General features: G+C 41.1%; 1 protein-coding gene across 12 annotated transcripts in view; it reads left to right on the top strand.

The window, feature by feature from the left end:
- Positions 1-15,676: 15,676 nt before the first annotated feature.
- The window catches only part of NEXN (nexilin F-actin binding protein), a 90,640-nt gene continuing 80,785 nt past the window's right edge, over positions 15,677-25,531 (top strand). For 7 of the 12 annotated variants that reach the window (XM_029617451.1, XM_029617454.1, XM_029617455.1 and 4 more), the window contains exon 1: positions 15,677-15,811. The gene's annotated coding sequence lies outside the window, so the exon portion shown is untranslated. Of the gene's footprint in view, positions 15,812-16,513; positions 17,026-18,463; positions 18,571-25,531 lie in introns of those variants that run through there. The other 5 variants (XM_029617453.1, XM_029617446.1, XM_029617452.1 and 2 more) reach the window with 3 other exon arrangements.

Here is a 25,531-nt window from a genome sequence, read left to right as displayed (position 1 = left end):
TTGTGCATCAGGTCTCCATAGCTATTAGATCAATACTGCAGCCATACCTTGCGTATTGTGTGCAATTTTGGTCACCCCTCATCTCTAAAAGGATAGGGTGGACTTAGAAAAGGTACAGAGAAGGGTAACAAAAATGGTTAAAGGGTTGGGACAATGCCATTTTGAAGAAAGACTAAACGGGTTAGGGCTTTTCAACTTGGAGAAGAAATGATTGAGGGAGGGATATGATTGAGATCTACAAAGTCATGAGTGGAGTACAACAGGTAAATAGGGAATGGTTATTTACACTAGAACTAGGGGTTAGTCTTTTAAGCTAGGAGGTAGAACATTTATAAAAAATTAGAGAAAGTAGTTTTTCACTCAACACACAAGAAAAACATGAAATTTATTGCCAAAGGATGTAGTCAAGGCAACTAGCATAGCTAGGTTTAAAATGGGTTTGGACAAGTTCATGGAAGAAAAGTCCATAAATTGTTATTAAACAGGTGACTAAGAGAGACCCACCACTTGTCATAAGGAGTGGGCAGCAAGAAACTGAATCTAATTTTAGGGATTGGCCATTGTCAGAAATAGGATGCTGGGCTCAATGGACCTTTGGTCTGGCCCAGTATGGCACTTCATATGTTCCAGCTTTGAATAGCAATTTTTTTATTCCACTGACTTCCTGAATAACTATTTGCCACAGCCCCCTTTCTGACTTCAGATTTGGTGAATCAAGCCCAATATTGTTTTAAATACAGGGAGGTAAACAAAGGAATTTTTCACTGCATACATGCAACAAGTCTAATAGGAAGCTCAGCATCACTATTTGGATGCATTCAGAGCTTAATTTCATATGCTGCTGTGGTACAATCAGAACTGTTTTTTGAAATATAATAAAACTCCCAGAGGGATAATATCATGTTGCCAGATCCTTGCCCCAGTTCTGATTAAGCTGAAAGCCCAAAGGAGCAGGAGGATACTGGTAGCCTCACAGCTGCCACCTTCTTTATGTGTGTAAAGTTCAGATTCAAAAAAGAAATCTGAAACAAGTTAATTGCCTATTCATCGCAATTTACGTAATTTAATTGTTGTAAACACGAAAATTGTTTTTCTCAGGAAGTACATTGATTTAAATTGTGGAAACTAATTACAAAGTGGCAGAGTAACTATAATCAGGAAGGAAAAATCTTAAGCGTCAGAGTGTAGTTCAAATTTCTCACTTGTGCAGAACAAGTCACTTCCAACATTTTTCTGGATACAGTATTTGCAAATGGAGGAGTAGGCCTAGTGGTTAGAGCAGTGAGCTGAGAACCACAGAAGCCACTATTCAGATCCCACTCTGCTATTTGTGCTCCTTATGACCACGGGCAAGTCACTTTGTACCTGAATTAATGGACCATAAACTTAGATTAGAAGCCCTCTGGGGCAGGGAAATACCTACCCTACCTGAAATGTAATTTACCTTGAGCTTAGGCTTGGAAAGTTAAGTAATTAAATACAAATCCTCTGAAGCTGAGAGAATAATACAGACAAAAAAATGCTTGTATGGGGAATACAATCAGGTATTCTTTTCAGATATTAAGCACACATTCAATCAGAAAATTACTTTTTTTGTTTTAAAGGATGCCTTTATTTTATCAGTCTTCGATCATGCACAATACCCTAATCAGACAATTCTAATAAGGTGCAATGACCCTGGTTCTTGGTGAGGTCTCTATCTTGATTAGTTAAGTGCAATTCAGAAGTTCCATGTGCGCATTAGTGATGTTAAAATTGTATGCATTGGTATATTTAGATCGCTTAATGAAAAGTAGTATGCATCACAAAAGGATTGCTATCTCTGTTGTTTCTTTGCTTAAAATTAAGGATCAGCAGGTAGATTGCATAGTTTAATCATATTTTATGATTGTGTCCTGAAAATCCCAGATGAGTGCTAATGGGGGTTGCAACTTTCTTACTATTTTCTGATAGAGGTAGTATCTCCAAAGAGTTAGTTTTGTTCATACCATGGCACGAATGAACCTCACTCGTAAGCCAGGGAATGGCTGATATGATCCCAATCTCTCAAATGTATTGCTAATTCTCTTGTGCTCGCATTGTGCCAAAGAGAGCCTCCTTGTGGATTTCATAGAATATAATGGGGTGGATTTTATAATATGCGCGTACTTCTCGGCATACACACATGGACGCGCCAATTTTAAGGAGTGGACTGGGAGGGAACTTCTCTACCCCTCTACCTATACTTCCTCCCTCTTCCCCTCCCTACCCCCTAAACTCTACCTTATCTTTCTTTTTTTTTTTTTTGTTTCATAACTTAGTTCATCTACCGAGCTGGAGTAAGTTGCACACACTGGCTAGCTGCCGGCGCGCGAGTCTTCGGGACAGTGATCAATAGCGCTGTCCCGGCCTGCCCCCTGCCCAGAACACGCCCCCCCCCCCCCCCCGGCCTGCCCCTTCGAAGAGGCCTGGCACTTATGCTCATACCAGGTTTCCGTGCTTGGCCAGGCCCCTTTGAAAATTTGCCTGGCATGCGGAAGGCCTGGCCATGCACGTAAACCCCGGGATTTATGCGCTTGGGCCTTTTAAAATCTACCCTAATATGTACAGGCAACATATCACAGTGCACTTAGAAGTTCTTTTTAAACAAGCCAGTGGTGCCCTATTCATTTGGGACTATTTTTGTACATTTTCTTGGTCGCTGATTGCATCAGTTGGTATTTGAGGATCTTTATTTTCTCCAGACATTGTACAGAATAGTCACTTAGTACCGATACTTCTGTTCTGTTTAGCTTCCTCTGTAGGTGATTCATCACTTCCTCCATGTTGTGCTCATGCAAGCTACTTCATATTAGGGATGTGCATTCATTTCATTTGTTTCAATGGTACCCGGGTACCTCGCGGGCTTTAGAGTACAGGTAAAAATGGACAGTATGTGCATAACTCATTATTAAAAATATATGCATACTATCCATTTTTACCCATGTACAATAAAGTCAGCAAGGTATGTGCGTACCACAGAAATGGATTAAATGAATGCACGTCCTTACTGCATATACACAATGGCATGTTCTAGACTATCAAGTTATATGATGTATGCCTCGACTTCAGCTCCAGATCCCATGTTCACACATAGCTAGGAACCGGATGCCCTGAAGAATATTCTTGCACTTACAAAACAGTCAATATATGAATCAAATAGAAAAGCATCATAATACTGACGTAAAAACACAAAAGTAGGATAAATGTACAACATAACATTCCATTTAAATCCAGGCAGAAAGTGGTGGATATGAATAAATATAAGCATTCAGCCATACATGGATGGCTGGCAGTCAAGCTTCTGTTCAATCCAAAATGTCATATCCCGAGACAACTTTCTGATTTAATTTATTACTTACACTTTGGAGAGAGAGGAGCTTTAACTAAAAGCTTGATTCACATATTTTGTTTGTATTCATACAACCCATATAGAAGGGCTTTCTGATCAATGATTGACCAATTTTAACTCTTTTCGGTATACATAAGGTCCCTCTCTTCACAACCATATGACTGGACTAAAGGTTTGAACTAGGGTCTTGCATTTTCTCCCACTTTGTGTCCAAGGAAAAAAAAAATCAAAGTTATTTTTTTTCTGTTTTGCAAAATTGTTTCATTTTCATAGTACTGCAGAAGCATAGAGGTCGATATTCAAAAGCCATTTAGATGGATACCTGAAAGGTTATCATCTAAATGGTTAACAGGTGATATTTAAGGCTGCATGTGGCTAAATTCTAGCTGCATAATAAGTTACGTGACTAGAATGTAGCCACATAAAATGGGGGCGGGCCAGAAGCGGGCGAGAGGCATTTTTGGGAGGAGCAGTTAGCCGCAAAGGTTATACAGCTAATGGTGATATTCGGAGTTAGCCGCTTAACTTATGCAGCTAACTTTCGTTGTGCCATAGGGCTGTCCTAAAGTTGTACATAACCGGATAACTTTAAGATATCCAGCTGAATATACCCCACTAATTAGCTGGATATATCTTTGTCTGGCTAATTAGCTGAGCAGCTCTGGCAGAATATTGGCCTCATGGACTCTGTGAGAGCTGGTGATCTCTGGAGCTTTCAGAGGTGCTCTATAACTCTGTCACCCATCTTGTCAACAAAATGTTTGTGTGTGTGTGTGTCTGTAAAAATAAAGATTGAAATTAAACTCTTTCTATTTAATTGTAGCTGTTCAGATATACCTTGCACTAGTTTTAAATGCAGATATGTAGTTTTCTAAGAGCTGGTTTAATTCAGAATTTATCATATTGCATATGCTAGGTTTATAAACGTAAAACTGTATAAGGATTTAAATATTTCTTTGAGCTGTGATATTTCAATAATAATAATCTTGCTCTGTTTTACTTCGTGATGTTTCCACTAATTCTATTTAGTCTACAGTTTCCATTAAACTAAACAAGATAATCTCAGTTTGGCCAAAGGCAGCAGCATATCTGTGAACCCTGTGTTGCTTAAATGTATTGCAGTTGTTTAGCTGTGCATCAGTTATAATGAAACTACAATATTACTGAAGGTGCACCGTAGTATAGATGTATTTTTGTTATAAAATAAAATTTGAAAGGATCATATCATTTTATGTTGCTTATTTATTATATCCATTCACAGCAGTAGTCACAGCATAGGATATCCAATCGACCAAGGCAGACTCAAATAAAAGGACTCACACATTAAACTATTCAGAAATGGAGAAACCAAATACAGTAACAATAAACATATATATATTTTTATTTAGTTTGCATTTCAGATGTTACATGAAGAAACTTGTCAAAATTTGAGGCGCATAACAATACCATCCAATGACACCTTAACCAAATATAAACAGGAAACTCAGAAAGTTATCATCTCTCCTATAGCCCACAATCAGAACCGAAGGGAGGATCCAAGAAGAAATGTCTAGGAGCAGACAAAATAAAAAAATGGACTGAAAGGAAATTGTTATTGGACTGTTAGTAGAAATATTTGTAGAAGTCAGCAGTCTGCCCAGTTGACTTCCTGTCTACTTCTGCACCACTTTGGGTAGAAGAGCATATACATTTCCATACTTATCTCAAAATCAGCTCCTCCATGTCTTTTACCCAATCAATAAACCCTGGTCCCATCTCTGTCCTCTATATCTGTCCCGATCTCCACCACAACACAAGCATCCACCACCTCCACTGGTAAGCCACCCTAGGCCTCCATCCCCTCCTCCTACAGCAAAGAAATGCCTCCTCGCATTTCCTGGAACATGCTGGGTCAGAGCTAGGTCCATCGAGCCCAGCATCCTGTCTCTGACAGTGGCCAATCCAGGTCACAAGTACCTGGCAGATCCTATAAAGTAGATCTAATTCCTGTTACTTCCAGAGATAGCAATGGCTTTCTTTAGTCTATCTGGCTAATAATGTGTTATCTACTTCTCCTCCAGGAACCTGTCCAAACCTCTCTTAAAACCCGCGATGCTAATCGCCTTGACCAAGTCCTCTGGCAAGAAATTCCACAGCTTAATGGTGCACTGAGTGAAAAAGTACTTTCTATGATTTGTTTTGAATCTGCTGCTTGTTAGTTTCTCAGAGTGACCCTTGTTTTAGTATTATTTGAAAGAGTAAATAACTGTCCTTTATTTAGCAGTTCCACCTTTCTCATGACTTTATAAACCTCTGTCATGTACCCCCTCACAGCTGTCTCTTTTCCAAGCTGGAGAGACCCAGCCTGCACAGCCTCTCATCAGAGGAGAGATGTTCTATCCCCTTTATCGTTTTGGTCACTCTCCTCTCTACCATTTCTAGTTCTGGATGCCCCATCTCAAGAAAGATATAGCAGAACTGCACATGATAAAGGTGTGCTCTCACCATGGCTCGATACAGAAGCAAAATGATATTTCCATTTTATTCTCCATTCCTTTTTGGATCATTCCTAATATTCTATTTGCTTTTTTGACTGCCACTGCACACCAAGCTGATGATTTCAACTTTTTGTCCACAAGAACTCCAAGGACCTTTTCCTGGATGGTGACTCCCAATACCGAACTCAGCATCGTGTACCTGTAATTGGGATTATTTTTCCCTATATGCATCACTTTGCACTTTTCTACATTAAATTTCATCTGCCATTCAGTTGCCCAGTCTCCTAGTCTCAAGTTCCTTCTGCAGTTCCTCAAAATCCTCTGCCATTTTAACAAATTTGAATAATTTTGTGTTATCTGCAAATTTTTTCAACTCACTCATTGTTCCCTTTTCCAGATCATTTATGAATATGTTAAAACAGCACAGGTCCCAGTACCAATCCCTATGGTATTCTGCTAACGACCTTTCTTCATTTAGAAAACTGAACATTTAGTCCTACTCTCTGTTTCTGGCCTTTTAACCAGTTACCAATCCACAATAGAACACTAACTCTACCCCATGACTGTAATTTTCTGAGGAGTTCATGGGGAATGTTAAATGCCCTCTGAAAGTCCAAATACACTATATCGTCAACTGGCTCACTTTTATCTACATGTATATTATTTACACCTTCAAAAAATTCTAAAAGATTGGTGTTAAGAGTCTAATTAAACGCAGGTGCCATAAACTTGCTTCACCTACAGTTTTAAGGAACAAAAACATAAACATAATCTGTGCTTCCTGATTTACAATAATGCAGGAGTGCAAAATAGCCAAAAAGACTTCTCTTACTGGGCAAGTGAAGAGGGAGATCCAGGCAGCTTAACTGCATTCAGGGTAGCCCTATTCAAAATCAGCCCTAAGGATTAAGAAAAACGTGTCAGAAAACTCTCTGCTAGCTAGAGCTTAAAACGGGTGTGATACAAGGGTGGGTCTATCTTTGGCCAATGTGCCTCCGACTGGTTAGGACCCAGCCCACAATACCTGGGCATTAACAGCATTACTGCTTCCCCCACTTCCCACCACCAACATGGCTCAACCCTGAGGGCTTCAGATTACTGCTCCCACAGCTGGTGGCTCAAGACTACCTGCACTCACAATTGATAAGACTTCTCCTTGCTCAAACAATGTTGACTCTTCCCCATTAAGCCCTATATGTAGCCAGTGATTTTGTTTTTAAGTATGGCTTCTACCATTTTGCTCAGTACCTGTCAGGCTCCCCAGTCTATAGTTTCCCAGATCTCTTTTTTTTTTTTTTTTTTTAAATCAGCGTCATATTGTCCACCTTCCCATCTTAAGGAATCATGATTGTTTTAAATGAAAGGTTACAGATTACTAGTAACAAGTTAGCAATTTAATGTTTTAGTTCTTTTAGAACTCTGATTTGTTACTCTTTAGTTTGCCAATCTCATCCAACCTGCACAGAGTAGCAGCTACTACCCTTAACAGAAGGCACAGGGATTACTAAGATTGTGCATCTAAATAATGTAAGAGAAAGGACTATTTCTATTGCTGGACCCCAACTATGTGTTATAGTTAGTGAGGTTTGGGTGGACCCTTGGACACTGTGGCAGCTGACCATGCCCACGGGGGGAAGTCCCGTGAGGGGCCACAGGTCAGGTTCAGCTCTGGACACACAAACACAGATAGTTCTTTATTTAGACAGTTTGAGAAGTCACCAGAGGTGGCAGTAGTGAGAAGAAGATGTAGCCCGGCTGGGCTAGTATTCCCCAGTGCGTTGGAACAGTGGTTCCTCCGGAGCAGTGCTGTAGTGGAGAGAACTGAGATAATGAGTACAATAGAATATTCACAGAGTCCCAAGTATGGAGAAGCCCCGAGATAGGGAGAGCTGGCCCTCAAGGAGCGAGTACCAGATCCCTGGAAGCAGAGAGACTTGTTGGCAAAATACTCACCCAGCAGTTCCGAGTAGGAGATGGCACTGGTGCTGGAATGGGGGCAGGCCCTAGAGGAGCGAGTACCTGGTTCCAGGGAGACAGCTCTGAGGAGTGGATGATAGTAGTACTCACTGATAGTGTCTGAGGCAAATTCTTCCAAGTAGAAGAGGAGATAGATGCAGGCAGCGGGTCAGGGAACATGGGCCCTCAAGGAGCGAGTACCGGTTACCTGATAGTGACCTGAAAGAAGCAAAAGAGGCCCCCGAGGAACGGGTACTCCATTAGCAGAAAGAGTCCAATGGGAGTTGGAAGGCAGAGTAGCTGGGTACGGAGAGCAAATCCCATCCGTAAGAATCACCCTTGCTAACTCAACGGCTAGCAATAAACTGTTGGCTTAAATATCCGGGCAGTGTGACATCATCACAGGGGGACGCCCCTGAGGAACGCGCCAATGAGGAAATAAGAATGAGGGCCGCGCGGCGTGCGTGCCCTAAGGTACCTGAAGAACATGGCGGGAGGCAGCGCCCAAGCCGGTCCAGGGACGCTGGAGAGGACGGCAGGCGGATGCCGTGGCAGCCAGGCATCCACGAAGAGCAGGAGGAGCCGCAAGAAAGGAAAGGTAGGCAGAGTGAAGCCGTCGGGAAGTGACCGTCGCAACACTTTGGATTTCTATACCACAGGAATTATGATTAGAAGCAGACATTAAATTATTTAAAAAGGGAATTAAAATATGGCTATTCCAACAAGCCTTCCAAGAGCTGTTAACTTAATGACGTCTGACTACTGATTTTATACCAAGGTAATGTATATTTTTAATTTTATTATCTCTGCTCTTACTATAATGCCTCTCTGTTTAAATTTTATGATTATTTAGTTTACTATTTTATTTAGTTTACTATTTTATTTTATTTATATTATGAAACTATATATTTACTTCCTTTCTTTTTTTTGGAAATGCAAATATTTTTAAATGAATATTTAACTACTGTAAACTGATTTGATATGCTCGCATGAAAAGTCGGTATATAAAAATTATTAAATAAATAAATAAAATAAATACTATCCTTAACCAATAAGCCTTGATGCTTGTGATGCATCTGCAATATCGCTCTCTGCTTTGACCGCAGAGGAAAAAGGGGAATTGGATTCAGAAGACAACCAACACTGGGCCCCAACTTTTACGGTCCAGGTACTGATATGCAGACATTAGGGATAAAGCACAGGACTGCTTCTATGGCGAAGTCCAAAAGCGAAGCACATTCAAGCAGCACTTTCTGAATAATTAAGAAGGCTGCTCACTCCATAAAAAATGTTGCTAACCATAATTTTGTAAATATTGCTACCCTTAACATAAGACTTGGGGGTAATCTGCATGGATTGGCAGTTACTACCCTTAACAGAAACATTGGGATAACCTGCTCAGAGCAGCGGCTACTACCATAATAAACCTGCTGGGCAGACTGTATAGACCATTTGGTCTTTTTCTGCTGTCATTACTATGTTACGATGTATATCTTCCATTGTCACAGATATTTGTTTTAGTTGCTCAGAATTTCCACCATTAAATAATGTTTCAGGTGTGGGTATGTACCCAACATCCTCTTCCATAAAGATGAAGGCAAATCATTTATTCAGTCTGTCTATTTCCTTATCCTTCCTGAGCTCTCCTTTTGCCCTTTGGTCATTTAGAAGCCCAGTTGTCTCCCTCGCAGGCTTTTAGCTTCAAATGTATTTGAAAAAGTTTTTATTATTAGTTTTTGTCTCACTGGCAAGCTTTTTCTCAAAGTCTGTCTTGGCTTGCCAGTGCTTATGCTCTCACCCATTTTCATCACTTGGATCTGCTTTTCATTTTTTTAATAATGCCCTTTCAGTTTTAACTGCCTCCTTTACTTCATCATTAAATCATGGTGTCAGTTGTTTGGCCTTCCTTTTATCTTTTTTAATTATTGGAATACATTTTATCTGGGTTTCCAAAATGGCATTTTTAAAAAAAACTTTTAACCCTTGCAACTGCTTCTTTAAGTTTTTTCTAATTAATGTTCTCATCAAAGTCTCCCTTTTTAAAGTTATATGTATTATAGTAATTTACTTAAAGTCCTCCCTCCAGTGATTATGTCAAAATTGATTGCATTATGATCATTATTGCTTAGTGGCCCCCACCATCGTAACTCCTTGCACCAGGCTGCCCCTCTTGTTGGTTCTAGGACTAGCTGCTCCATGAATGGCAATTATGGCACCTAGAAACAACCTCTCTAGCATGCCCTGATGAGACACTGACCCAGTTAATGCCAGAGTAATTGAAATCTTCCATTATTATTGTGTTGCCAAATGTATTTGCTTTTTTATTTTCAGCTATTTTTTCACCATCTGATTCTTCATCTTGGCCAGGTGGCTGGTAATATATATCATAGGTTTCAGAATGGAGGGGGAGGAGCCATGGCCCTACCAAAGTTTCCACGGGAAGCCTCATTGGTAGCAGGTTGGACAGTATATTAGGTTCTTTCCACCACTGCCACTGTGATCTCCTCACTTACTCCCCCTGCTCCTGGAGGACTGTGGCCTTGCCGTGCCTCAGGCCCCTTCCTCCTTCTCGGCTGCTGGCACTTCAATGATGTCATCAGGTGCTGACAATGGAGAAGAAGAAAGCAGCTCACGTGGCAAGGCCGAGATCCTCTAAAAACAGGTCCAGCAGGGTCCCCCTATGTGTATGTGTAAGAGAGAGTGCCTTCATACCTGCCTGCATGTGTGTGTGTGTGCCTGCCTGCCCGTGTGTGTGTGTGTGTGTGTATATGTGTGTAAGAGAGAGTGCCTTCTTGCCTGTCTGTGTGTGTGTGAAATAGCATGTGTGGAACGTTTTAGAGAATGAACATGTGTAATTGTGTGAGTGTGAGAGAGAGAGAGAAAGAATAAAGTTTGTGTGACCACCCTCCCCCCATTCCACAAGATTCTCAGGGCAATTGGCCATCAAAAGATCTAGGATATGGAGAGCAGGAGATTTTCTAATCTTCACTAGTTTTAATTTTTGGGTGTTATTTGATGTGTCTGCTGTTTCAAAATATTTTATTGGTTTTGGGGGAAATATTAAAGTAGTTATATGAGTTTATATTTTTGGATGTTCTATTTGTTGGCTGTTCTGAAATATTTATATCTTTTATTAATATGGTTTTACTTTTACTAATGGGTGGTGTTTGGAGCAGAGTTGGGGTGGAGCTTAGACAGAGCTTGGTTGCCCCCCAAAATAAAAAAGGCCTGGGAGGTTGCCGCTGCCCATGGTATACAACCACTGCATACTCTTACCCGTCACAAATGAAATTTCTAACTATAAGGATTCCACACTGGATTTTGATTCTTGCAGGATCTTTACCATGTTGACTGTGTACCATCTTTTACATATATTTATTTATTTATTAGGTGCCTGTGGTAAGCTCTAGGTGACTTACAAAAATAAAAACCTAAACTCATAAAACATAAAATCATCACAGACATAATAAACACTAAAATCATAAAACATAGTTAAAATATAACATATAATGCCACTCTTCCACCACATCAATATTATTTATACCCTGGTATCACTGTGTCCCATTGGTTGTCCTCCTTCCACTTCTTTGAAATGCCTATGTTTATATCTTCATATAATGCCATGCATTCTAAATCAACAATCTTTCTGTTCAGACTTTTGACATTTGTGTATAAACATTTTCAAGCATGTTTTTTTAATTTGTTCTTTCATTTCTCTCGGTATTTACAACCTGCTTGTTAACAAATGATTCTGGCAGTTTAGATGCAAAAGATGGGTGGAGTAAATAATTCACACAGGGGTAGATTTTAAGACATGCGCGCGCAAAGGGGTGCACAATTCTGCACCTTGGGCGCACCAAGCCTGAGCTGCCTTCCCCCGTTCCCTACCCCCCCTTCCCTTTCCCCCATCTTCTCTTTTTAACTGAAGTAAGTTTCGCGCACCAGCCGACTGCCAGCGCGTGATCCCCGGCACAGCGGCAAATGGCTGCTGTGTCGGAGGCCTCTGACCCCGCCCCACCCCCGGACTGCCCCTTTTGTAAAACCCCAGTACTTACATGCATCCCGGGGCTTTACGTGCGTCGCCGGGCCCTTTGAAAATAGGCCCGGCGCGCGTAACCTTTTGAAAATCCAGCCCACAGAATAGCAAAATCAAAAAGAATATGTGTGAAAGAAAATGTGACCTGTTCACTTAATAGAATAACAAACTTCAGATTACTTAAAAAAATTTTTTAATAATGACAAAGGTGTGCAAAGATGCAATATACAACATATATGTTCCACCATTTCTACTATGTTCTCTCACCCTAGCTTGATGGACTCGGGACCATCAAGCTAGGGCGAGATAATAGTACAAAATTTAATCTTTGTGAGACTTTCCTCACTCCAAATGATGTCAAATCTTTACCTAGGTGTACTGTGCTGTTCGTACATCTCACTCTACATGAGAAACTGGGCGCTAAACCCTAAACCACCATCAGCACCTCACCTCAAGCTATTAGATAGCCCTCCTATTGAGATACAAATATTTGACTAATATTTATTTTATTTATTTATTTAATTCTTTTATATACCGACCTTCATGACGGGTGTCATATCAAATCGGTTTACATGGAACAAGGGGGTAAAACATTCTTATCAACCATTTAACAGTAAAATAATCATAGGAGGTAAAAAAGTTACATATAACAAGGAGATCAAACTTGGGAATAGAAGAAAGAGAAGGACAGAGGGAAACCATTGCGATTAAAGGGTATCGCTATGTAGGTTGTCCAGTAGGCTTGAGATGTGGAGTTCCGAAAGTGAATATATTAAGGGAAAGCTTGGTTAAATAGCCAGGTTTTAAGTTTTTTTCAAAATGTTTGTAGGCAGGGTTCCTGTCTGAGGTCCGGAGGTAAATTGTTCCAAATAGTGGGTCCTGCTATCGAGAATGCTCTATGAGGGCCTTGGAGATAGTCAGTGTCTTTCTCTCTCTCTCTCGTTAATTCTTAAAACCGTGCATTTACACCATAACACATTTTGATGAATGATCCAGTCAGAGTTTAAATTTAGCCTCCAGAACCTTCCTCTTTCACCTTCCTATGTCAGTTGTCTCCTCCCCAGCACGTTCTAAAATCTTTCCAAGGTGATGTCTGAGGTAATACATAGTAAATGAAAAGGATGATAGATATTTATTTATTTATTTGGCATAAAACATCGGTTTACAGAAAAACTCATTGTATAATATGACAACGGTGTCATTATTTTAATTACATTGTAACATGTTCAGTGATATTAGACTTTTAACCATTATGGCCAGAGCAGAAGTTGACAGCTCTGAAAGCTCACATATTAAAACATTCCTTAGTCTAATAAAGATATAATTTTTACCCAATTAATGTGTAGGTTTTCTACTTCCTTTAAGTTATTAAAATAGTTTTTGAGCTATCGCAGAGTCGCACTATGCAGAGGTAGGCAACTCCGGTCCTCGAGTGCTACAAACAGGTCTGGTTTTCAGAATATCCACAAATGAATAAGCATTAGATATATTTGCATATGATGGAGGCAGAGAATGAAAATCTATCCCATGCATATTCATTGTGGATATTCTGAAAACCAGACCTGTTTGTAGCACTCGAGGACTGGAGTTGCTTATCCCTGCACTGATAGTAATACCTTACTTCCCATTGGGACTGCCTCAGTTTTGATCTATCCAGCCAGCTGTTTTCTGTGTGCAGCCGAGCCTTCTCTTGGATGATATGGCACAACTTTACCACAGACTGGCTGCTCACAAGGCAGGATAGGGACCTTTATTTAAAATAAATAAATAAAAAATTATATTCCACCTTTCATGACTGGTCAGCCATTTCAAAGCAGATTACATTCAAGTACTGAAGCTATTTCCCTGTCCCCTGATGGCTTATAATTTTAGGGGCTTGTTAATACTGCAGGACTTACAAAGAGGTGGTAAATGGCCCTGCCACTTTGTAAATCCCATGGTAAACGGCCCCTAAATAATGTGCGATGAAGGCCCTGGGACTGCTGCTCAGCCCCAAATCACTTTCCCCATGGAAAGTTAAGAAAATACTCCAGAGATCTGCATAGACCTGCCCCCTGCCATCCCACAAACCCCCCTCCACTACCCCTGGAAGTGGCTGTATGCAAAATAAAAAGTTAAATTATTTTGTAAGTTCTGTTTCGGCCCTGCCCCTTAATCCATCCCCTTCAAGAAGAAAATGTGGCACCTGAAACTGGACCCTCCCAAAACTTACTATTCTAGCCCTGATGGTCCAGTGGAGCCCCAGAGCACCCCTAGACTCCGGACCCAGCGGCGGCCATCTTTCAAAATGGCAGCGGCAGCCTCTATCACGTGATGAGGCAGACATGAGGCTGGCCAGTGCATTATGAAAGATGGCCGCCGCTGGGCCCAGAGCATAGGGGGTGCTCTAGGCCCCCACTAGACTGCCAAGGTTAATATAGTAAGTCTTGGGGGAGTCCGGAGGGTGAGCTAGGACTGAGGGGTCTGGCCTCAAGAACCACATTTTTTTTATATTGAAGGGGAGGGATTGGAAGGCAGGGCCAGAACAGGACTTACAAAAAAAATTGAAATTTTTTTAGTTTTCATTCAGCCATCTCCAGGAGCAGCTGGGGTGGGACAGGGGTTCTATGCAGACCCCTGGGGTGTTTTCTTACATTTTTTTTGAGGGGGGGGGGTGGGTGATGGCACTGAGCAGCCCCATTTAAGTCTAGCCCTCAGGGGCATCAGGATTTGCTCCCGGGGGAAGTTAGCCTCATCTCTTGGGTTGTAGCTAACTTCAAATCCAATAACTGCTTGCGATTTTTGAGGCAAGCTGCGCTATTTGATTTGAACAGCTCATGGTAGTAATGAGCTGATTAGCATCATTTGCATGCTAATCAGCTCATTTTAATATGCACGGTGCCAGGGGGCAGAATAATATGCAATATTTGAAATACCTTGCACAATATTATCTGCACGGTAAATGGCTTTCAGTGGCTTTGTAAACGAGCCCTTAAACGTTTGTCTGAGGCAAAGGAAAGGATGGTGAAGGTCACAAATGTGTCAACGGGATTTGAAACCTGGCTTCCCTATTTTGTGCGTGTCTGAGTTTTTTTCAAATACTTCACGGTTATGAATTTATTCTGACTAGTTTCCTGGTATTCCCTAGTGATCTCGCGTCCAAGTACAAGTCAGATCTGATTCTACTTAGCCGAGTACTGACGGCGAATGCATGTGTCTTTTCGTAGGGGGGAGTCCGTTTTAACTTTATTTTACATCAGTCCGCTCTCTTACCTTCAGATTATGCTCAAAGACGTTTCCCGACTTCGTTAGCAGCTGTGCTAACCAAATAACCTGAATAAAATGAACTACTCAGATGGATTTAGATGTGTTTTCCTTTGTCAAAAAAGCAAGCCAGTTTACAAACTAGAGAATGAAATCCGAAAATGAAAACACGAAAAAGCATCATAGAAGTACATTCGGCATCAAGGGATTATTTTTAGAACTGAAAGTTGTCATGAACTGTAACCAAAAATTCTGACTAGACGTTAGATCTGGATGTCTCACTTGGAAGAACGGTTTCTTCTGTGCTGGACGAGTAACACCGATTAAGATACATACAAAAAAAATAAATAAATAAATGCAATAAAATAAAATAAAGTATGACATGGCGAGTTTAAGAATCCGAAGGGGCGTGTAGGGGGACGAGGAGTGGCGGAGCAGGGTAAAGCCTGTCTGTGTGTGTGTGTGCGTATTCGCGCGCGCACTGGAACAGCTGAAGCCCGCTTTGGGATCGCCTGGAATGCGGCAGCAGACCAGCCAGCAGGACTTTTATGGAAACTTGCAGGCTGAGACGTAACCGCAGCCAAACGCTGTTCAGTCTAATCTCAGAACGGAGAACTCTGGGCTCCTCACATAACCAGTTGGGATTATTATTCTCCTCAGATTTTTTAGTGCGTTCTCATAGCAGAACCCACGGAGTTGACGTTCAAGAAGCACCTGCTTTCACAGAAGGTGAGCGTCAAATGTCCTTTTCTTTTTGTTTTGTTTATAGGAAACCTTTCGGCAAACGTCGCGCGGTTTTTTTTTTTGTTTTGTTTAAATTGTGTAACTGCAACTGGGCTTCTGTGTGCTGAGGAGGCTGGCAAGGTGTTCAGGCGCAGGCGGGGGGCGCGCGGCGGCGCTTCACTCCCTGGGGCTCGCGCTGCCACGTGACTGTGAGGGAGGGCTGCCGTCCGCGGTTGCTGCTTTCGTTCCCTGGTGCCTTCTGTCTTTCTTTTCGAGCTCCCTTGGTCTGTCAGCTTTCCTTTCCCCTTCCTCCTTTCGCACTCCCCTTCCATGCATTCTTTCTACTCCTCTCTTTCCACGTTGGTCTCGTTTTTCCACTTCTCTCATTGGCTCTCGTTTCCTTTTCCCATTTCCTCCTGTCTGCTCCCTTGCCTATTAAAACAGCTCATCAATCAGCCAGCAGCTCCGGCGTTGCTATTTCCAGCAGTCACAAGTTGAACCTTTGCCCTTTTCCTGCTTCTGTGCACTTGGTTTCCAGAGTTTTCTAAACTGGAATCACAGCAGAACTGAAGTTTGTGCTAGCTGAGATGTGCATCAGTTTTTATTGAGGAGCTCTGCTTAGCTAATGCCCTAGTTTTATTTGAGCTATGCAACTATGGCCCACACTCATAATTTACCTAATTATTCAGTGAATATTTCAGTTTTTAGGGTACCGTGTGACATATGGGAAGATTTTGACACTTAAGTATAGCTGAAGATTCAAATTAGATCCGAAGAGACCTCAAAATACTGGCTCATCAAGAGGGCATCCTTTCACAGCCATATCATATATTATATTTACCCATATGCGTTAGCATAATTACTCCACATCCTTCATAAGTGATACAACTCTGCCAACCGGTTAACATGTTACTCATGGAAGGATCACGTGCATCTTTCCTCTCTGCTCATTTTAAATCTGATGGGGCATAGCATTATTTCAAGGACATGACCGTTGGTGCATTTGCTGCATCATGGCCCGACTATGCACTGGGTGACAGCAGAATGTAATCATAAAGACCGTTGTCGCTTGAAGTGTTCTTATAACAAAAAGGTTGGTCAGGAAGTCATCTCGGCCAGCATGCTGAGGCTTGCGGCAGCGTGAGACACAGAGTCCTCGCTGGAACTGGGTTCTAGAATTCGGCTTTCATCTGTCAAACCCTGGAAGACAATTGAATCAGGTAGGGCTTAGTGATGGGCCAAAGAACACAGTTTCTTGTAAAAGGCTTTCAGTCATTCACTTTTGGGGTGAAGCTTCTGTAAAGAACTTTATACTACAATTAAAAAGAGCTAAGCATCCATTAACCAGTAGCTTCTGGGGTTATGGATTATCTAAGTATTGATTTTACTGTAAGGAATATTACCTAAATACAGTTTACATTATGCCCTCTAACACCTATCTCAAAGGCACTGAACAAAAAGTAAAGTGAAAGAGGTTGTAATTACTTAAATATTTCTTCTGTGGGGGTTGTTTTCAGTGAATTGTTTAATCAAGTATTTTCTGTTACTTGTTGTCTGCATTTCTTGCTTGATCTGTGTAATCTGGCTGCTTTATTTCAGCCAGTAATAATAATAATAATAGCATTTCCTTCGATGTTTCTTTTGCTGGGCAAGTCCTAAGCATATTTGTGAAAGGAAGGGGACGCTTCCTTTCACAATTAGGAGACGCTTTTGAATGAACTGGAAATGGAAACCCTTTAAAGCCATGGATGACAGGGACAAAACTATTAAATTAAAAAGAAATTACAGATGTTTAGATAAAGCACAAGTTCACCGAATAGGAAGCAATATGTAAAGTAAATACAGGGCATGCATTATTTTAATGGGTTTATGTTTTGTTTTCTGATTTAGTTATCACTCAGGTATACACCAGGCATTACTGATAGGGCTTTTTTTATCACCATTGATAGGGAAGCATATCTTTCCAGCAGTTTGGTTTTTTTTTTAATTTTACTCCTAAAATAGTGCATGGGGTGGGAGGTTGGGAGTTATGCTATAGACAGGATATATTGTAAATGGGATGTACATGATTACATATCTTTTCTCTCTTATTGAAAAAGAGGGACATAGAAGTTTTGATTATAAGAACATAAGAATTGCCATACTGGGTCAGACCAAGGGTCCATCAAGCCCAGTATCCTGTTTCCAACAGAGGCCAATATAAGACACAAGTACCTGGCAAGCACCCAAACATTAGATAAATCACAAACTACTACTACTTATTAATTACCGTAATAGCAGTTTATGGATTATGAAATAATGTGTGAGCTAGTGTCTGGCAGCCCATCTTAACAATGCAAATCAACAGTTTGTGCACTAGTCATGAGCATGTAAAAGAAAAAAGAGTTGTAGTTCTATATCAAATAAATATGATCAGAAATGATATATGTTACTTACACCAATGCTAGTGGCAATTTGAAAATTGGGATTTTGTAGAGTTATGAAAAGGGGCCTCAGCTTGCTAATTAATTGTGCCTATTGGGCCACAAATCCAAAATGGCAGTAGGCAAACTTTTATTTATTAGAAAAATCCTCTGAATATGAAAATCTCATCTTCAGGATGCCCCTGGTATGAGAATCCTGTAAATTATTATACAAACAATTAATTTAATCTTACAGTTCTAACTATTGAAGCAAGAAAGCACAATGGAGCAGATAATTCACCAGGAGGTGAATGTTTTATGAGAAGCTCAGGATTTTTAACCCATTGAATTGTTGTCATACAGGTAATGTCTGCCAAAGAGGGCAAGTTTGCTTATATAGTTAGAGCTTTTATATGTTACCTCGTCCAGGGAGCTTCTCAGAATATATAATGACAAACTGATAATGGTGCAAAGTCAAATAAACAGCTGAGGAAGTAGGTCTCTAGATAAACCAACTTGAAGAGATATGCTTTGAGTTTAGACCCAAGGATTACCAGGGACCTACCTAGCTTCTTAAAATTCAAGTACTTTTATGAACCTCAGTTATTTCTATTGTTTTTCAACATCTCTGAGCAAGGTAGAAAAGGTGGAAGGAAAGCTAAACGACTACTGGCATGGTTAAAAAGTGAGATGAGGGAGGCTATAATAGCTAAAATAAAATCTTTCAAGAAATGGAAAAGGGATCTGAATGAAGAAAACACGAAACAGCATAAGCACTGGCACATTAGATCCAAAGCATTGATAAGGAAGGCAAAGAGAGAATTTGAAAAGAAACTTGCTGTGGAAGCAAAAACTTGTAATAAAACTTTTTCAGGTACATTTGAAATAAAAAGCTTGTGAGGGTTCAATTGGACCATTAGATGATCAAAAGGTAAAAGGGGCATTTAGGGATGACAAATCCAAAGCAGAGAGACTAAATTAATTCTTTGCTTCTTTCTTCACTGAGGAAGATGTAAGAGAGAGACCCATGCCAGAAATGATATTCAAAGGTGATGATGCTGCACAATTGAAACAAATCTCAGTGAATCTGGAAGATATACTAGGGCAAATTGACAAATTAAAGCATAGAAAATCACCTAGACCAGATGGTATACATCCCAGAGTGCTGAAAGAACTGAAAAATGAAATTGCAAACCTGCTATTAGTAATTTGTAAACTAACAGTAAAATCATCCATGGTATCTGAAGACTGGAGGGTTGCCAATTATTTAAGAAGGGCTCAAGGGGTGATCCAGAAACTACAGTCCAGTGACTCTGACATCTGTGCCAGCAAAATGGAAGAAAATATCATGAAGAACAAAATTGCGTATGGGCCGATTCAGTAAAGTCCGCGGGAGAGCGGACGAACGCCCGCTCTCCCGGCGCGCACACAGGCCACTCGCCTGTGCGCGCGATTCTGTATTTAAATTAGGTGGTGCGGTAGAAACAGACAAAAGGAGGCACTAGGGACTCTAGCGCGTCCCTAGCGCCTCCTTTTTGACAGGAGCAGCGGCTGTCAGCGAGTTTGACAGCCGACGCTCAATTTTGCCGGCGTCAGTTCTCGAGCCCGCTGACAGCCACGGGCTCGGAAACCGAACGCCGGAAAATTGAGCGTCTGGTTTTCGGCTCGACAGCTGCCGGCCCATTTTAAATTTTTTTTCTTTTTTTCTTTTACTTTTTACATCCTTCAGGACCTCCAACTTAATATCGCTATGATATTAAGTCGGAAGTGCACAGAAAAGCAGTTTTTACTGCTTTTCTGTGCACTTTCCCGGTGCCGGCAGAAACTAGCGCCTACCTTTGGGTAGGCGCTAATTTCTTAAAGTAAAATGTGCAGCTTGGCTGCACATTTTACTTTCTGTATCGCACGGGCATTCCTAATAGGGCCTTCAACATGCATTTGCATGTTGAGGGCGCTATTAGGTGCGGCGGGTTGGACGCGCGTTTTCCGCCCCTTACTGAATAAGGGGTAAGGGAAAAATCGCGTCCAAGGGCAGGTTAACAGTGCGCTCCGTCGGAGCACACTGTACTGTATCGGCCTGATAGGTAGGCACAGTTTAATGGGACACAGCTAACATGGATTTAGCCGAGGGAAGTCTTGACTCACCAATCTATATTTTTTTGAGGGCGTAAATAAACATGTGGATAAAGGTGAACCAGTTGATATAGTGTATCTGGATTTCCAGAAAGTATTTGACAAAATCCCTCATGAGAGACTTTAGGAAATTTAAAAGTCATGGTTTAGGGGGCAGCATTTTATTGTGGATTGTGAACTGGTTAAAAGATAGAATAGGGCCAAATGGTAAATTTTCCCAATGGAGAAAGGTGAATAGTGGAGTGCCCCAGGAATCTGTTCTAGGATCACTGCTTTTTAATATATTTTTAAATGACCTGGAAATGGGAAAACGAGTGAGGTGATCAAATTTGCTGATGACACCAAATTATTCAAAGTTGTTAAATCACATGAAGATTGTGAGAAATTGCAAGAGGACCTTCAAAAACTGGGAGATTGGGCATGTGAAATGTGGACAAGTGCAAAGTGATGCAAATAGGGAAGAGTAACCCAAATTATAGCTATACAATGCAAGGTTCCACATTAGGAGTTACCATTCAGGAAAAGGATCTAGGCATTGTCGTTGCTAACATATTGAAATCAATAAAGCTAAAAGTCAGGTGGAAGGAAGGATTGCCAAAAAGGTAAAGCGAGGTGCAGAAACATTTTTCAGATATATCAGAGAAAAGAGAAAGGTCCGAAGTGGTATAGTGAAATTGAAAAGTGTCAAAGATCAGTGTGTGGAGAAAGATGAAGAAATGGCCGAAATATTAAACTACTTCAGTTCGGTATTCACTAAAGAAGACCATGGAGAAGGACCATCACTAGTTAAGATTGTGGATGGTGGTGGAGTACATGAAACTCTGTTTACAGAAGAGAAGGTATGGGAAGAGCTAGGAAAATTGAAAGTGGACAAGGCCATAGGGCCGGATGAGGTATATCCCAGGATAATGAGGGAGCTCAAAGATGTGCTGGTGGGTCCACTGAAGGACCTGATCAATAGATCCCTGGAAATGGGAGTGGTGCCACAAGATTGGAGAAGAGCAGTGGTAGTTCCGCTTCACAAGAGTGGGAGCAGATAGGAGACTGGAAACTACAGACCGGTTAACCTCACCTTGGTGGTGGGAAAATTAATGGAAACTCTGCTGAAGGAAAGGATAGTGAACTATCTACAATCTTGTGGGTTACTTGATCCGAGGCAGCATGGATTCACCAGGGAAAGGTCCTTTCAGACAAATCTGATTGATCTTTTTTGATTGGGTGACTAAAGAATTGGATCAAGGAAGAGCACTCAATATGATTTACTTGGATTTTAGTAAACCTTTTGATATGGTCCCACATAGAAGATTCGTGATGAAAATGAGAAGCTTGGGAGTGAGCACCAAGGTGGTGGCATGGATTACAAACTGGTTGACAGATAGAAGATAGCATGTAATGGTAAATGAAACCTACTCTGAAGACAGAACCATGTTAAGTGGAGTGTCACAGGCATCGGTATTGGGACTGGTTTTGTTCAATATCTTTGTGAGCAACATTGCGGAAGGGATAGAAGGTAAAGTTTGTCTATTTGTGGATGATGCTAAGATCTGCAACAGAATGGACATGCCAGAAGGAGTAGAAAGAATGAGAAGTGATTTAAGGAAGCTTGAGCAGTGGTCAAAGATATGGAGCTTGGATTGAATGCCAAGAAGTGCAGAGTCATGCATCTGGGGTGCGGTAATCCAAAAGAGCTGTATGTGATTGGGGGTGAAGGGCTGTTGTGCATGGAGCAACAGAGAGACCTTGGGGTGATAGTGTCTAACAATCTGAAGTCGGTGAAGTAATGTGACAAGGCGATAGCTAAAGCCAGAAGAATGCTGGGCTGCATTGAGAGAGGAATAACCAGTAAGAAAAAGGAGGTGATAATGCCCTTGTACACATCCTTGGTGAGGAGACCATATCTCAAAAAGGACAGAGACAGGATGGAGGCAGTACAGAGAAAGGCTACGAACATGGTGGCTGGTCTCCATCAAATGACTTGTGAGGAGATGTTGAAGGACCTAAATATGTATACCCTGGAGGAGAGGAGGTGCAGGGGAGATATGATACAGACCTTCAGATACCTGAAAGTTGAAAGTTTTTAATGATGCACAATCAACAACAAACCTTTTCCGTTGGAAAGAAATCAGTCGAAGTAGGGGGTCACAAAATGAAACTCCAGGGAGAACAACTCAGAATCAATGTCAGGAAATATTTCTTCACAGAGAGCATGGTGGATGCCTGGAATGCCATTCCAGAGCTCGTGGAGACAAAAACAGTAAAAGATTTCAAAGGGGCATGGGATAAACACTGGGGATCCCTAAAGGCTAGAGGATGGGGATGAGGAAAATAGTGCATGGGGGTAACTTGCTGGTGTGGCGGTTACTACCCTTAACCAATCAGCCTTCTTACTGTTGACCCAACTCCATCATTGCTCTCTGCTTCAACGGCAGGGGGAAATGAGTAAAAGGGGAATTAGATTTAGGCAGCTACCAACAAGGACATTGAATTTTATGGTCTGAGAAAACAAATAAGCATGGGGGTAACTTGCTGATGCAGCTGTTACTACCCTTAACCATGAAGCCTGATACTTTAGATGCAACTCCAACATTGCTCTCTACTTCAATGGCAAGAGGTAACGGGGAATTGAACTCAGACAGCAACCAACAGGGGCCCTGACTTTGAAGGCTTGGGAAACTGATAAGTATAGGGGTGACTTGTATGGCGCAACAGATACTACCATAAGCTTGCTGGGCAGACTGGATGGACTGTTTGGTCTTTTTCTACTGTCATTTCTATATTTCTGTGTTTCTGTTTCTGCTCATTGTGCAGCAGCAGCCAAGAAAGCAAATAGAATGCTAGGAATTATTAAAACAAAAAATATCATAAAATGTCTGTGTCGCTCCATGGTACAACCTAATTTTGAATATTTTATGCAGTTCTGGTTACCACATCTCAAAAAGATATAGTAGAATTAGAAAAGGTACAGAGAAGGGCAACCAAAATGATAACTGAATGGAATGATTCCCCTATGAGGAAAGGCTAAAGAGGTTAGGGCTCTTCAGCTTGGAGAAGAGACAGCTGAAGGGAGAAATGATAGAGGTCTATAAAATAATGAGTGGAGTGGAACAAATAAACATTAATTGGTTGTTTCGAAGAGTACAAAGACTAAGGGACACACAATGAAGTTACTAGGTGATACATTTAAAACTAATAAGAGAAAATAACTTTATACTCAACATATAATTAAGGTCTGGAAATCATTGCCAGAGTATATGGTGAAAGGTATTAGTGTAGATGTATTTAAAAAAAGATTTGGACAAGTTCCTGGAGGAAAAATCCATAAGCAATTATTAAGGTGGATTTGGGGCAATCCACTGCTTATCCCTGGGATAAGCAGCATTGAATTTATCTACGCTTTGGGATCCTGCCAGGTACATGTGACCTGTATTGGCCACTGTTGGAAACAGAATACTGGGCTTGATGGACCTTTGGTCTAACCCAGTATGCCAAGTCTTATGTTGATTAGTGAATTTGGTATAAAAAATGCATCTTTCTGTAGTTTTCAGACTGTTGTCCTGGTGATTACTGTTTCAGAGAGAATTACACCAGAGAAAGGGAGGATAACTTTAAAAGACCTATTCGCCCGCCCATTAATGCATGTATATGGCCACACGCAGGTCTACCCATGTGATTCATATGTGCACGGCTTATAAAATACGTGTAAATCTACCCTGCAACATTAGCGTGCATGTAAAAGATATGCTTTAATAGATATTCAAATTAGTCAGATAAGTTCTGACTTAAGTGGCAGTTATGCTGCTAAAAGTGCTACATATCTGATTAAGTAAGACAGCCAGATAAGTCTTTAAAGTGCTACTTATCCGACTAATAGGGTCCTTTATCAAAATGCAATAGTTATGTTACCGCATGGCGCAAATGCAAATTTTTTGAAGGGGCGGGATTGGGGAGGGGTTTGGGCGGGATTAATGAAAATGAGGGGCAATATCGCATTATGCGATAGCATAATGCATGCTATCGCATGTTTTTTAACGCCGGAAATAACTACACCTTTTTTCTTGGCATTAAGCTGTGTGATATGCCTGAAACGGCCATAACGCAATTTGAGAGAGAGAGCCTCTTGGGAGGCCTTCACAGTATTCAACTATTTATATCACTATAGGAGGGCCAGCTAGTAACTGGAGGTGAGGTTTTGGTAGTGGTTTAGGGTTTTGAGGCCAGTTTGACATGCAGAGTGAGACGTACGAACAGCACAGTACACCTCAGTGAAGGTTTGATGTCATTAGGAGTGATCAAGCTAGGGCGAGAGAACATTGTAGAAATCTCATCTTTGGGAGACTTTTCTCACTCCAAATGACCTCAAATCTTCACTGAGGTGTACTGTGCAGTTCGTACGTCTCACTGTGCATGTCAAACTGGCTCCAAAACCCTAAACCACTACCAAAACCTCACCTCCAGTTATTAGCTGGCCCTCCTATAGTGATATAAATAATTGAATACTGTGAAAGCCTTATAAAGAGTCTCTCTCTCTCTCAATAGCCTATCTTGCACTTTGTGAGCTGCAATATTGGTAATTCTAGCCCCTTTTCTTATCGTGGGCGTTACCCATGTGAAATTATAGTATTTTGATGAATCTAGCGGTTAGTAAGATAGCTGGATAAGTCTATCTCACTTAGCTGAATAAGTTGACAAATTTTACAAAATGCGCACATTAATGGAAAGCACCAGTTTTATCAATTTGTCTAAAAGTTTGTCCCGTCTATCTGTAGGTCATAGAGACCCTCCTGGCTTTCCAGCATGAATTCCCTTCAGTTCACCCAGAGCCCCACCCAGTCAGTTGTTTAAATTAAAAAAGTTTACTATCACTTCCACCAGCTAAAAAGAGCAGGTGTAAATATAGGCGGGCAAGCTGCCAAATCTAAATGCGTACATTTCTTATAAAGTAGCATCTTTCATGCATAAATATTGGCCTCGCCCAGAAACAATCCTGGACTGCCTCTTTTTTACACACACAAATTTACTCACGAACCCTTATGCGTGCGCGTACGCTTGAGGTTTATAAAATAGTAGATACTTAATTTTATGCTATCTAAGGTGAATTCTAAAATCCCGAATCGTGCATTTAATTAGAGGATGCGCAAATACGTCAGGTTCGGAGGTGCCGAGCGGATTTTAAAAGTTGCTGAGATATGCG

The sequence above is a fragment of the Rhinatrema bivittatum genome, chromosome 10 (assembly GCF_901001135.1).
Source record: "Rhinatrema bivittatum chromosome 10, aRhiBiv1.1, whole genome shotgun sequence".
NCBI classification, from domain to species: domain Eukaryota; kingdom Metazoa; phylum Chordata; class Amphibia; order Gymnophiona; family Rhinatrematidae; genus Rhinatrema; species Rhinatrema bivittatum.
The sequence above is the reverse complement of the archived record's forward strand: the minus strand, read 5'-3'. Positions and strand labels throughout refer to the sequence as shown.